At 42.2% G+C, this 15,257-nt stretch overlaps 1 long non-coding RNA gene across 5 annotated transcripts in view; it reads left to right on the top strand.

Moving 5' to 3' along the window:
* Positions 1-4,153: 4,153 nt before the first annotated feature.
* Positions 4,154-15,257, top strand: part of LOC123251078 — a 33,524-nt gene continuing 22,420 nt past the window's right edge. For 3 of the 5 annotated variants that reach the window (XR_006506495.1, XR_006506492.1, XR_006506491.1), the window contains exons 1-2: positions 4,586-4,936; positions 7,376-7,511. This is a non-coding gene — a long non-coding RNA (uncharacterized LOC123251078). Of the gene's footprint in view, positions 4,373-4,585; positions 4,937-7,375; positions 7,512-15,257 lie in introns of those variants that run through there. The other 2 variants (XR_006506494.1, XR_006506493.1) reach the window with 2 other exon arrangements.

The following is a 15,257-nucleotide window of genomic DNA, read 5'->3' as shown; positions in this document are numbered from 1 at the left end:
CTATCCTTTCTTTCAGTATTATCTTCCACTATTTCCCTCTTCAACCCTTGGATGAGTAGAAATATTACTGGACTGGGAGTCAGGAGACCTGTGTTCTCTCCTGGTCTACTTTTGGCCAAGTTATTTTCTTTTCTCTCTACAAGTCCAATCTACTGAGGACAAGACTATATTGGTGGTTCTTGAACTGTTGTCAGGAGATCCTCTTTCAAAGGTTCCATGAAGTCAAAATTATTTTCACAATAATACTAAGATATTCTTAGTTCTAATACAGTCAGTATTTATAGATATTATCCCATATAAACAATAACTCTAGGGGAGAGGTTCAACAAATTTTATAATAAAAAGCCCATAAGCTCCAAAAAAGTTTGAGAACTGCTAAACTAATGTTCTAAACTTTGTTCTAGCACTAATCATCCTATGATTCCATGAACAAGCCAGAGTATTCAGCAGTATTCAGTATTTAGTATTCTTCAAACACATCATCCTTTATTGCCATTGTCCAACCTCCATCTTTTTGTTCAAGCAGTTCCTCCCACCTGAAATGCCTTTCTGTCCTTATCCTAGATCAACCTACAATCCAACTCTTGGCCATCTTTCAAGGCTCATTTCACATAATCTCTTTTACAAAGACTTCATTAATTCCCTGCTTCAAAAGATATGCCTCTCTTCTCTGTACTCCCATGGAACTTCCGGACTTCTCACATTCCATTCTACCCAGCAATGGTTATCCCATCTCTGTGTTCACATCCTTACTAGACTGTAATGTAAGCTCATTAATGGAAGACAAGGAAAATATCGTATTCATCTCTGTATTCCTCAGAACACCTAGCACAGTGTCTTCTATATAGTATGTTCTCAAAATGTTTATTAAATGAATGAGAAAAAATAAATAATTCTTGTATTCAATTTTTAAAACTAATTCAACTTTTAAGCCACCTAAACCAGTGTCCTTATTTTTACTGTAAACTTTTACTGTGTTTACTCTAAATTTTCACTTAAACTGATTACCATAAACTAGTTACAGGTGGTGATTCATAAGAGAAACTTTTTCTTTTGCATATATTCATATATGTAATTGTGATCTGCTTCCCTAACCCCATAGAAAGTAAGCTCTTTGAAGGCAGGGACTCAGTAGCCTCAATATTTGGCATGGTGCCTGGGACAGAATAGACACTTAATAACTACGTATTTGCTTAAAAGTCAAATTCCGGCAAGATTTTTAACATTTTAACAGCTCAGATCAGTGGAAACTATTTGTTAGAATTAGCAGTATTTTGAATTCCACAAGTTTTTGACTAATGGCAAAAATCACCAACAATGATTTAAGAAGGTCTGTAAGTTTAGCTTCCATGGGATAAATGCCCTTATGCAATTGATTCAGATGCCTACTCTTAGCACATTGTGCAGTTAGAACAGAAAGTGAAAACCATTGTTCAGATAATTGCCTGGACCCTTAAAACTGTTCAAAGCTGTGAATGCTGGTGAGACCCGAAGCATGGATAGAAGCTAGACCTAAGATTTGATTAGTACAGAGAGATGCCAGGTGAAAAGACTTCCTTTACCAGTGTAGGTGGGCACCTTCTCTGTTACCCTAAAGGCAATGGTGCCAAACTCAGATAGATAGGGGGTGACTAAAATTGACTAAGTTTTAAAATGTGGCATCTGTTTTATCGAGTTTTTATTTATTTTGATAACTATTTCTCAATTGCATTTTAGTCTCTTGACATGGGGAAAGAAGAGAAGGAAAAGTGCTGGATTTAGAGTCAAGGATTTGGGTTCAAGTTCAACAAGCTCTGTCACTCAGAATCTCTTTGGCATCAATTTCCTCATCTGTAAAATGAAATAGAGCACGAGGCCTGGAGTAAAAAAGATATGAGTTCAAAATCCAGCCTTGGACACATATTAGTTGTGTAAACCTGGGCAAGTCACTCAGCCCTGTTTGCCTCAGTTTCCTCATTTGTAAAAATGAGCTGGAGGAGGAAATGGCAAATAATTCTAGTATCTTTGCCAAGAAAACCCCAAATGGGATCACATAAGACTCCATCACACCCACAAAAACTGAACATCAAAGTGAAGGGACTACTTGATCTCTAAAGTCGCTTTCACTTCTGCATATGAAACTATACACAAAATAATGTTTTATTTGCTTATCTTCTCCCATTACAATAAAAATTAGCTTTTGTTTTTCCACACCTTTTTCACTAAAAATCTGAGCTTAAAAATTATAGATATGTTCTGAGCAATATATATATATATAAAACTGCCTTTAGAATTTTGCATATGTACCAGAGAAAGAGAGAGCTGAGAAAAAGTGCAAGCCCTTGACATAAAGACCCTCTCCCTCACTCAGGTTTGCATGTCAACCTACTGAAAAGTGAACCAGTGAAAGCAAACTCAATGTTATTGTTAAAAGCATTAACACTTCAGCATCACTGTGGCAAAGAAACAGTATCAGCAAGCTAAGGGTACCACCCCAATAGAAAACTTAAGCACTATCTATTAGAAAGAGAACCTGTGTGTGTGTGTGTGGGGGGGGGGGAGCTGAAGAGCCATCACATATCTAAAACATTTCTCTCCCCAAATATCAAATTATTCACCCAAGAAAAGGAATCCTTATTTAAACAGAATATTTACGGCAGGGCCTGCACCCAAATAAACCAAACAACTCACCATTCACTTTAAAAATCACTTGTGTTGAAGTTTTGAGAAAGCACCTTGAGATATCCTAACCCAATTCAACTCTAGCAACAGTTTTAAGAGGAAGAGGAAAATGTGGATCTACACCGACATCACTTAACGCCCACGTAGAGTATGAGAAAAGAAACCATTCCTCACGAAGATAATAACTTTTTAAAAAGATGCAATGGCGCGACACTGACCCGGGAGAATTATTTTCAGGTCCCATTACAAAAGGCAGGGCCCGAAGCAAGAAATGGGATTCTATCCTCAAGCCACTGCCTCTTAAAGATCACAGGATACAGCTAACAGGTGCAATACAAGAGTTGGATTATTTTAAGCAGTAACCGCGGGTTCTCCAAAGCCATCTATTTTCCTACTAGCCCTTGAGGGATAGCTCCTCTATAGGGCGGGCCCAAGTCCACAGCTACATTCCCCTAAACTGAAGTAAAAAGTCAGGTTATCTCCTTTACCTAATTAACAGGCGACTCTGGAATGCCAAAGCCTGAGGAGGTTTGGGGGCAGGCATTTCCAGGCTGTGCGGTTATTCTAAAACCAGTGACTCTCAAAAAGAAGGGGAGGGGGCGGAGAAACTGGCAAAGTACTTCCCATCAAAATCCGATTTCTGCCAGTAACCTCTCAAGTAGCCTAGAGAAAGCTGTGGCTTAATCTCTCCTTTCAGTAAAATGGGAGGGAGCATTCTCACAACTGACCTGCCCCAAAATGGTTGCAAATAAGCTGTAATCCATTCAGTAATTAACTAGGTGATATAAAAAAATTCCCACGATTCCCCCACCTTACCCCCCCCCCAAGAAAAGTGGGGATGCCAACCAAGGACGGGGAAAGAGAAAATAAAGGCCTGTCACCAGTTGCCCCCAGCAGAAGGCAAAACTTTGGCTGATCTCTCAAGTGTCCCTCCCACCCTCCTCTCCCAGCACCTTATCTTACCCTCTCGAAACCGTAACCCCAGAGGTTTCTCGGAGAAGCAGCCGCCCAGAGCGAGCCCTCGCCGCCACCTCCGAGCGCTCTGCAGCAGCAGCTCTTTGGGCGCCGAGAAACCGACCCTCCCCAGGCTCCCGGCGGCTGTAGACGCTGGGGGGAAGAGAATCCGCTAGAAAGTTTCTTCCCGTGCCTGCCCCCCGCCCCCGAGCTCCTCCCCAGGTGCTCAGCGTTCCGCGAGCCCGCCCGCGATCGTGCCTGTGCCGGAGTCTGGAAGCAGCGGGGCCAGCCTGCCAGCTTACCCCTCGGCCGCGCGAGACGCTCCCCCTCTCCCCGCCCGCTGCACCTGGGTAATGCGGCAGCCGCGCGGGCGGGAGGGAGAGAGCTCGGCCGAACCGGGCTGGGCAGAGCAGGGCAGGGCTGGGCTGCGCTGCCTAGCTGGCTGGCTAGCTGGCTGGCTGGCTGGCTGGCTGGGGCTGCGGCTCCGTTCCCCACGTCCCCCCCAAGCCGGCCCCCAGCGCCTCTGCTCCGCTCTCCAATCCCGGCCGCACCGTGCGCCCCGCGCTCCGCGACCAGCCGCAGATGCCGGTGCCGGAGCCCCGCGCTCTGCCGCGCCTGACATCATTCATTCTCCTGCTCTTCCCCCACCCACCTCCGCCCACTCGGTGGCTAAAGCCTGACTCACCCGGGGCTGCTGCTGCCGCTAAAGCTGCGGCCGCAGGGACTGTTCCGGCGCAGGGCTGAGCCTGCAAAACCGGTGAGACTTCTCAAGGAGCGCCCACCTACCTGGCCCGCCCCTTCTCCCTGAGCCGGGGGGCCGCCAAGAAGCTGGGGGCCGGCCTTTTTCTGGGTCACTGGCGGGGGCACCGCGCAGCTGCGGGGCCGGGCCCCGGGAAAGTTGTGCGGGCGCCACTCCCAACGAAGTTCCTCGGGTAGGGCCAGGGAGGGAACCCCGATCCGAGTCCTGGTCCGCCCCGGGCCTGCTTCAGGAAATGCCTCCTGACAGCGGAGGGAGGGAGGGAGTGTCCGCGCTCACTTAGGCACCACGAGGCAGGCAGGGCCGGGCGTGTTTATTTAAAGGGTGTTCCCTCCTCCCTCCCTTCGCCGAGATCTAAAGGGCTTGAGCTGGCCTGGAGTTCCCGAAGAGGCTCCCGGCCCACGCACATGGGGGGCTGCGGGGGCTGGCGTGGTCGGTCGCCACCGTTATGACCAAGACACCTTGGCAGCTAGCTCGAGGTGTGAGTGTTAGCTGTCCCCAGCGGGCGTGAACTCGCCGCCCCAGCTCACGGCACACCGAAGTGCCCTCCGCTTTGAGGGTCAGGTATTCTTCTGCTTTTTATGACTAACAACTGTAATTCATCCTGGGGACGATTTGTTTCATGGTTAGGAAGAGAACCGGTAACCAAAATAAACACTCAAATGTGGTGTTGTTGGGCTGATTCCTCTAGCAGAAAGAAAGGACCCCTCCCCCCCCCCCCCCCCCCCCTTTTTCCATTGCACGTTTTTGTGTGTGTCCGTGTGTGGCTCACCGGCTTGGATTTCTCAGGAGCTCATCAGTAACACCATTATTGGAAGCAGTGTTACTCTATCACAAAAAAGAAAGTCAAGACTTCCAGGCTTTTCAAAAAGTTACCAGTCTTTAGGATACTTTTAGAGATGGCAGCTTCTGAGGTTTCTTTTAGAAGGTTGCTTTCTGGCAGAAACTAACCAATCTAGGAGTCTAAAGAGATCATTTTTACTGATAACCGATCTGAAAGCTTTGTATTGACTACCAGCTGTGGTTCTGTATTTGGCATGGACACAACCACTAGAGAACAACGATGTATTGACAAGTGGTGCTGCCTTGCCTACTTCTCTTGGTTCATAATGCCCAGAAATTCTCACTCACTGTAAAACAGGCATGGAAGAGCAGCTGTCAGAAAACAAACAGAATCCTCACCTCTCGTCCTCCCCAATTCCCTTTTGAGTGTGTCAGATTCCCTTGTTATTGTGTACAGAAACCTGTAAACTGAAGAAAGCAACAAACATTGGAAATTTCTTGGTCTGGCCCCCGTTATATTCATGCTCCTTTCAAAGAGCAGCTGATATTCTGAGTTGTTTTTAGTCGCAGGCATTTTGCCCAGAAGGCAATAGTAAGTCAGTTCCTTTGCTAAGTGGTGGTCAGAGTTAATGGAACTACAAGCTAAATGCTTTTACAAATGAACCGGGACCAGGTTCATAGGTACAGGTTCCTTTCCCATTAGTACCAAATGAGGTCATATTTCTAGAGCAGGAGGAAGGGATCTCAACTAGTCCAGAGCCCTCATTTTAGAAATGATGAAAGTGAGGCCCAGGAAGGTCAGATGACCCAAGGTCACACAGGTGAAACACTGCAGAGGTGATATTGGAACCCAGATCTATTGGATCACCGTAAACCTATTTATTTATGCATACTATATTTAATCCTCTGTTCATGGGAAGTGGAGAGGAGGGCATGCAAAGATAAGTAAGATATGAACGGAGAGGCAGCCCTGGAGTAGTAGATAGCTGGCTTTAGAGACAGAAGACCTGTTTTCAAAATCTCCTTCTGATATATACTGGTTAGTGTAACTCTGGGTAAGTCCCTGGAAGCAGCTAGATGGTGAGCACTGGACCAGGGACCAGGTCAGGACCTGGGTTCAAATTCAGCCTCAGTTACTAGCAGTGTGAGCCTTGGGCAAGTCACTAAACTTCTTGTCTGCCTCAGTTTTCTCAGTTGTAAAATGAGGATGCACTTACTTCCTAGGGTTTTTGTCAGAATCAAATGAGATCTAATTTGTGAAGTGCCTAGCAGTGTCTGGTACATAGTAGGTGCCAAATGTTTAATTTTACTTCTTATCTGTGTGACCCTAGGCAAGTCGTTTAACCCCAACCACCTAGCCCTTAGCACTCTTCTGTCTTAATATACAATATTGATTCTAAGACAGAAGGTAGGGGTTTCATTTTTTTTTTAATCCCTCATCTGAAGGATTTTAAAAAATGCTTGATTCCTTCCTTCTCAAAGCAACTCTCTAAGATTATACTAATAACAACTAGCTAAGGTTGTGTTCCATTTTTCTAGATTTCTATGGCTTGCAAAGCCTGAAAAATATATGTGTTTTATATATATAATATATTGCATATATTATAATGTATTCTCTATAATTATATATTATGTTATCTATAATACACATATGTGGCATCTATAATAGTGTATTATATATCATAATATTTATTGATAATATATTCCACATAATATATTATATATGTATAAAGTTTATATAGTATACATATATAGGTTTCCCCACTACAACTATGTAAGTAGGTGCTGCTGTTGTACTCATTTCTGCAATTGGGAAACTGAGGCTGAGGAACAATAAATGAGTCACATGAATTTATCAGGAGAGATTTGAACTCTGGTGTTCCTGACTCTAAATCCACAATTCTCTCCACAACTCCCTGTTACCACCAGTTAAAGATGACTACATAGATAATCAGTTGTAGAGGAGGTCCCACCCTGCACTGTTAGAGGAAGAATTTGTTGCCCGGAGAGTTTGCCAAGCTAAAACAGCAGGTCCAGTCCAGAAAAGAACAAAGACATCCCTGATGTCCATCAAGTAGGAAGAGACATAACAGACACCTGAATAAATGGAACACCAATTATATTTGCATAAGAACAGGATAACATGCTGGGTTAGCTGATGAAGACACCAAAATAGAGAAATCGTTTTTCAATTTTTCAATGACTTTCTGTTCTCTTCAGGACCTCAGCTGGAGACATTAAGGAGGAGGTTTCCTAAAGGAGATGACCTTTGCCTGGGGCCTTGAAGGCTGATCTGCTCTGTGATCTCAGGTAACCACCTCCTCCTCCTGGCCCTGGGATTCCATCTCTGAATGATGTGAGTATTGGGCCACATGATTTCTTTTCTACCTGTAACATTCAGAGGTTCTGCCAGTATGATGTCAACAAGGCATTTCCCAAGAAAGGGACAAAGTGAGCAAAGGGATGGAAGGAGTGGGGCATCCTTAGGAGAGAGTTAATATGCTTACCTGCCATGTGTGTACACAGTGGAACCTGAGGTAAGGCTGAAATGGCCAGAGATGAGCTCTTCCTCATATGGGCTTTTCCATCCTGCTTAGCCTTTTTATTGGAATTATAGGATTAAAACAAAATAGCAGAATCTCTACAAAGGCTAGGGGTTAAGTGACTTGCCCAGGGGCACACAGCCAGGAAGTGTCTGATTTGCACCCAGGTCCTCCTGATTTCAGGTCAGATTCTCTATCCACTGTGCTACCTACCAAGCTGCCATTAGAATTATGGAATTATGAAAGGGCTAGGTGAGCCAAGAAGGGGATGGAGCACTGACACTGGAGGCAAGACCTGAGTTCAAATCCAACTTCAGATATTTACTAGCTATGTGACCCTGGGTAAAGACTACTTTACCTCTGCCTTAGTTTTTTCATCTGCAAGATGGAGATAAAAATAGCAGCTACCTAATAGCAATTTTGTGAGGATAAGATATTCTTTGTAAAGTATTTTGTAAACCTTAAAGCCCTAGTCTGTGTTGGCGAAGGCATAGCAACATGGAGGGGGCTGCTTTGTTCCCCCTGTTTACTGGCCCAAGGGCATTTTTTGCATGCCCCATGCCTCTGTCCAGCTGCCCAGTGAGAGCACTTCCTCACACTGTCTGGGGTAATGAGGGGGGTTCACAGGCAGCTTGAAGTTGCAGTTTGAGCACTCGATCTCTAAAAGGTTCGCCAGCGCTGCCCTAGAAGAATGCCAAGTTGGTGTCCTTGGTTTCCTTTAAGATTGAGTATAATGGCTTCCTTTTCTATGTCTTTCCTGCCTTTGCCCCAATTCCCTTTTCCCACCTTCAGACTTATCTTGTGTGGTTTTTTTTTTTTCCTCTTTAAACCCTTACCTTCTGTCTTAGAATCAATACTGTGGTAAGGGCTAAGCAATGGGTCTTAAGTGAGTTGTCCAGGGTCACACAGGCCAGATTTGAACCCAGGACCTCCCATCTCCATGCCTGGCACTCTATCCACTGAACCACCTGCCTCCCCTCCTTCAATCTTATCTTGTATTTGCTTTATATGTTTCATATAATTCATTCACATATGTGAGAGTGTTATTTTCCCAATGGGATGTAATAATCCTAAAGACAGGGAGTAGTTGTTTTTTTCTTTGTATCTCTAAAATCTAGCACAGCGCCTGGGACAGTGAGTTTAAATCTAATTTAAGTATTAATTAAATCAACAATAAAATTAACTATATTATCAATACATTAAATTAAATTAATTTCAATTGAGCAGTCCCTGATCAACCATTTTTAATTAAATCAAGCATTTCATGCCATTTGCTTGCTTGCTTAGCTGGCGTGATCCCTACCCCACCCCCAGAAAAGAGAAGTTTCTAAGGATTGTGCAAGTCTTCAATATGTAGCTACAATAATATTACAGTGAATTATCAAATTGTCCTTTGTATTCAAAAGATGCTGCTGATGGTATTTTTATCAGGGTTCATGAATGGGGCTGAAAAGTTCAAAGCCTGACCAGCAGCCCTTTCTACACTGTTGTGTATTGTATAGACAACAAGGGCCCAACACAATGCTCAGAAAAAGCCTCTTGTCTATATGGCAGGGAGTCTTGTTGGATGGTTTTCTCCTTGATTCCTCCATCTCAGATGTGCTGTCTCAGCTTTGGGTACCTCAGTTTCCCAACAAATGGCTTAAGGTTTATTACTGAAGCACCTGACCTCCCACGAGTGATCATTCTTAGAAAACTGTCATTCTAGAAAAGGGATATAAACTAGATAAATCAAAGCACCTTCCATTCAAACTAAAAATTTAAATAAAAATAAATAAATAAATAAAAAGAATGAAAAAAAGCAGCTTCCAACTAGAAGGGACACTTTTTTTTTTTAATTTTTTTTTAAACCTTTGTACTTCGGTGTATTGTCTCATAGGTGGAAGATTGGTAAGGGTGGGCAATGGGGGTCAAGTGACTTGTCCAGGGTCACACAGCTGGGAAGTGGCTGAGGCCGGGTTTGAACCCAGGACCTCCTGTCTCTAGGCCTGTAGAAAGGACACTTTTGAGATAACTGAGTTGATTTTCTTTATTTTACAGCAAAGAACAAGGGTTTATTAAGTATCTGCTATATTCCAGGCAGCTAGGTGATGCAGTAGGTAGGGCACTGAGCCTGGAGCCAGGAAGATCTGGGTTCAGATCTGGCCTCAGAGAGGACAGCTAGGTTTCTCTGGGGATAGAGCCAGGTCTGGAGATGGGAGGTTCAGATACTTCCTAGCTGCATGACCCTGGGCAATTCCCTTAACCCCCACTGCCTAGCCCTAATCATTCTTCTGCCTTAGAACCAGTATTGATTCTAAAACCAAAGGTAAGGACTAACAAATGAAATAAATAAATAAAGTAAATAACAAATAAACAAAATAAACAAAATAAATAAATGAATAAGACTGAATTCATTAGGAGCAGGCAGATAAAGTGCCAGACCTGGAGATGGGAATTCCTGTGGTAGGAATCTGACCTTAGACATGTTCCCAATTATGTGCCCCTGGGCAAGTCACTTAACTGCCATTGCCTAGCCCTTACTGCTCTTTTGCCTGGGAACCAATACACAAATGTTGATTCTAAGATGGAAGGTATGGGTTTAGAAAAAAAAAAATCTGGCCTCAAACACTAGCTGTATGACCCTGGGCAAGTCACTTCATCCTGTTTGCCATGGTTTCTGCATCAGGCTGATGAAGAAAATGGGGAACCTCTTCAGTATCTTTGCCAAGAAAATCCTAAAAGGGATCAGACATGACTGAACAACAACAGTGTGCCAGGCACAGTGGGTTAAGCAAAAAGAAGTGTCAGCTCTCACAGGATCTCATAGGGAAGGGAACAGATGATTAACATTCAAAAAAGAGGTATACAAGGTGAGTTGGAGATAACAGGGAGAAGAATTCAGAAGAAGGCTGAAAGAGAATTAACCTGTCTAAACTCAGATAGGGGAGAACAGAGCTGAGACTACAAGAACTCTGGGCTTTTAACCTGGATAACCGGAAAACACAACACAAGGTTATGCATCTGTTCTTCTGAGGAAAATACTGTGGTTTTTGCTTTGGAATTTCACTGCTATGAGGAACTTAGCAAGTCACTAATGATTCTGAGATAGAAGTTCTTAGAGAGTTCCATGGGACACTAAGAGGTCAAAGTGATTCAGGAAGGGTCCCACAGCTGGAGTGTTTCCCAACTCCAAGGTCAGATTTCAATCCATGCTGCCACCCAGGAATTCAGGAATTTGTTTGTTTTGCCCTGATGTGAAAACAGGCAGGGAAGTAGCATGGGAAGTGGAATGCAGAAACAAAAAATTCAAATTCATCCTTAGATACTTAATAGCTGTATGACTTCAGGCAAGTCACTTAACAGTTGGCATCAGTTTTCTCATCTGTAGAGAAGGAATAATAATAGTGGTCACATAGCCAGGAAGTGTCCAAAGTTCGATTTGAACCCAGGACCTCCAGTGTCCAGGCATAACTCTCTATCCACTGAGCCACTCAGCTGCCCCTGGATATCCTCTTTTCACGAAAGCAAATTTAAACTGCTTATACATGTTCTGTTCAGGGTTAAAGAGATGGGGGCAACAGAATAAACTCTCGTGATCCATTTTTGCATATACTGTTGAGTAATTTGAAAGGTTCAATTTGGGCTATGTGACATATACATGGAAACTGGAACAATAGAGATCCCTAGAATCATGGCTGAAAAGCATCCATGTAGGGGCAGCTAGGTGGTTCATTGGATAGAGAGAGCCAGGCCTGGACATGGGAGATTCTGTCTCAGATACTTCCTAGCTGTGTGACCTTAGGTAAGTCACTTAAGTCAATTGCCTAGCCCTTATTGCTCTTCTTTCTTGAAACCAATACACAGTATTGATCCAAGACAGAAGGAAGGAAGAAAAGAAGAAACAAAAAAAAAAGAATCCATTTAAAAATCTGTATATATTAAAAACAAGGAGATAGAACTAGGCAGAATTAATGCCTTGTGACACGGCATCATTTTCTTTCTAAGGAATTTCACTTGCTAGCAGGTCAACGTATTGCTATACTACAGGTAACATTTTTGTTCAGTGTTAAATATTTTAAAACATCAGAGTGTAAAGATAGTATTTATATAGCACCTTAAGTTTTATAAACCACATTAAATCTGTTATTTTGGAGGAGCTAGGTAGCACAGTAGATAGAGTACTAAGCCTGGAATCTGGAGGACCAGAGTTCAAATCTGGCCCCAGATACTTTCTGGCTGTGTGACCTTGGGCATGTCATTTAACCCCAGTTGTCTAACTCTTACCACTCTTCTGCCTTGGAACCAATACTAAATATTGATACTAAGAAAGAAAGTAAAGTTATAAAGAAAAAGAAATGGGGATATCCCTCAAAATAGAGGCAGTGTGTTGTAATAAAAGAACAATGAGAGCTAGACTTGGGATTTCTAAAGAAAGGTGGATTTTAATGTGACTTCTCAAGTTCATTAGCTGTGTGACCATGAGCAGGTCACTTCCTTGAATTTCTGCTTCTTCATATAAAAGGTAGATAGGGTCTACATATACAAGGTACTGGCTCCTTGATTCTTATAGGGATCAAAAGAGATAATAGATACAAAGTGCTTGTAAATCTTGAAAGGGAGGTAAAAAAAAAATCAACTATTCTATTTTCCCTCAAAAAACCATCAGGGACTTGGGGCATTATTATTAGTTCTGTAGACATCTTTCAGCTAAAAGCCAAAAGCCTAAAAAGAAAGATGGTTTGCAGACAAACCCTTATTATGAATGAGGGAGAAAGTAGTAACTGCTAAGTCCTCTGCCTCTAATGAGATGACTGGCCTTCTGTTCCAAGTTTCAAACAGCTTCTAAACACAAACTCATTCATTTTTACAACCTCCTAGAAAGGTGATATGATCAGGGCCATTATCAGGACCTTTAGAGAAAGAGAGAGAGCCAAAGGTGAATGATAGCTACCAGGAAGGCTTTTGACGTTTACCTAGTCTTTGCCTTTCCTTGATCATGGGTAGATTTTAGAACAATGCTCATCTGAAGGGTACCTTATTATTAGAGTCCATAAATTCTGAATTGTATAATTTGGCATGTTTAGGCCTAAGACTTCAGAGCCCTTTTGTATACATTAACTCATTTATCACATCTTTACAACTTCCTTGTAAATTAGTTTTGTTGAGTCATTGTCTGCCTCCAATACCTGTATTCAGTATCAAACATCTGATGATTCAAAAGACACAGAATACATCCAGATTCAGCGTTTCTCCTGTGTCCCTTTTATTGCCTTTGATGCTTTCTAATTCCATGTTTCTAAAACAAACTCTCGCCATTTTTCCTTCCCTTTCTTCTGCCCTAACCTAATTAATCTACATAAGTAAACAGTCTTCTGGTCCTGTCCTGCCTTGGTTTGATGTCATCTTTCTTTCATTCTCTTTAAACTATAAATGCTGTGTGAGAAGAAGCTGACTTTGTTCTGTATGATGGAACCCAGCCACCTGTTCTGTGTGCCTTGTGGCCAGTCAATAAATAAATACTTGGTGACTTTTCCCACTTTCCCATTCTATTGGCATGGTACACCACCTATTTTCCTTCTGCTAGTGTTTATTTAACTTCATTCTGAATTTCTTTTTCCTTTCTTTTCTTCATAAGAAATTTCTTAGGATACCACATTTTAATTGACATTTTATTTAGTATGCTTCTTATTTTTCAGCTTGCCTATATGTGTTTGTATTTTTACATATGTATATATACGTATATACTATGTTTATGTATATATAGTACTGTGATGGGTTTTGTGAATTTGAATTGAATTTATCTCTTTATTTTCAGTTTTAAAAATCTGCAGGAAATTTTCATTTTAAAAAATGTATTAATTAGCATATTCCTTTCCTCGCTTTTTTCTGTATTTTTTAGCAATACATAATCTATTCTTCCAACTAAAGATTATTTAAATACTACCTGTATGATCTTAGACAAGTCAGAACTACTCTGGATCTTTTTTCCTTATTTTTAAAGAATGGTGGAGGTGATCTCTGAGAGCCCAAACACCTCTGATATTCTTTCTTTAGTTCTCAAATGCTGCAGTGGATCTCTGATACCATCAATGTGGATATTCCCTCCAATATGCAGATTGTAATTCACTAATAGTTGTGCTGTGTTTTCATTCAGTAAGTCATATCTGCCTCTTTGTGACCCCCTGAACCATAGCACATCAATAGCATCCAAGGGGTTTTCTTGGCAAAGATACTGCAGTGGTTTGTCATTTCCATCTCCGGTGGTTCAAGGCAAATTGAGGGTAAGTGACTTGCTCAGGGTCACCCAGCTAGTAAGTGTCTGAGGCCAGATTTGAACTTGGCTCCTCCTAACCCAGTGCTCTATTTACTGAGCCACCTAGCTGCATACTTGCCAGTTGTGTGCTTATTTTTTGTGCCCTATACTGGCACGAGTTCACCAGAAAAGGACCTTCTTTGAATTCCCTTGACATTGAGAGGAGATCATTGGAGCCACTCTCTATGCTATCCATCAAGTGACTTCCTTGCTCTTGCCTAGTTACTAACCCATCTTCTTTTTCACCTATACATCTGTGATGACATCTTTTACTCCATTGCTTAAAAAATGCTTGTTGGTAATGTATTATAGCCAGTTTACTTCTTCCAGGAACCTCTCTTTTGCCTTTTGTGTAATCCTTACTTTTAATTCTTTTGATACCACTTAGAGAGACTATTGGCATGAAAAAAGATGGCCTTCTTTTCAGGGAGAAGTATGGAATCAATAAAAGCATAATTCTGGATCCTACTAATTATTCATTTGTAGTATATGTCCCAATTATGTGTACCAATGGAAGAGTCATTCAGTTGTCCATATAATTGCATATCAGAGTCTAGTAATAGGTATTTCTCATCCACTTGGCTTTTACTATGTGGTTGGTTGGTCTAAATTCTTTATGTGGTCATTGACCTTATCCAGCAGTCCTACCATGTTCTAGGACTTAATAATAGTAGTTATAATAATTTAAGGTTTACAAAGGACTTGACATATTTTGTCAACAACATAAGCCCTCACAACAACCCTGGCAGGTAGACACTATTGTTAATACCATTTTACTAGTGAGGATGCTAAGACAGAGAGGTTGAGTGCCTAAGTCAGGTTCATACAGCCAGTAAGTATCCAAAGCAAGATCCAAACTTAAGTCTTCATATTGTTGTTCTTAAGAATAAACACGAGAATTCAAAATAGTTTTATTTTTTAAATTTATTTTTAAACCCTTACCTTCGGTCTTAGAATCAATACTATATACCGGTTCCAAGGCAGAAGAGCTAGAAGGGCTAGGCAATAGGGGTTGAGTGATTTGCCCAGGGTTACCCAGAGAGGAAGTGTATGAGGTAAGATTTGAACCCAGGACCTCCTCTCCAGGCCTGGCTCTCCAATGAGCCACCTAACTGCTCTTCCCCTCCCCTTCCCAATAGATTTAGAAAGAAATTTTTAGGTCTTCTGGAAGACAGAGAGAGAGAGAGAGAGAGAGAGAGAGAGAGAGAGAGAGAGAGAGAGAGAGGGAGAGAGAGAGAGAGAGAGGAAGAGAGAGAGAGAAAGA

The sequence above is a fragment of the Gracilinanus agilis genome, chromosome 6 (genome assembly GCF_016433145.1).
Source record: "Gracilinanus agilis isolate LMUSP501 chromosome 6, AgileGrace, whole genome shotgun sequence".
In the NCBI taxonomy this organism is placed as follows: Eukaryota; Metazoa; Chordata; class Mammalia; order Didelphimorphia; family Didelphidae; genus Gracilinanus; species Gracilinanus agilis.
This window is presented reverse-complemented; position numbering and strand designations above follow the sequence as displayed.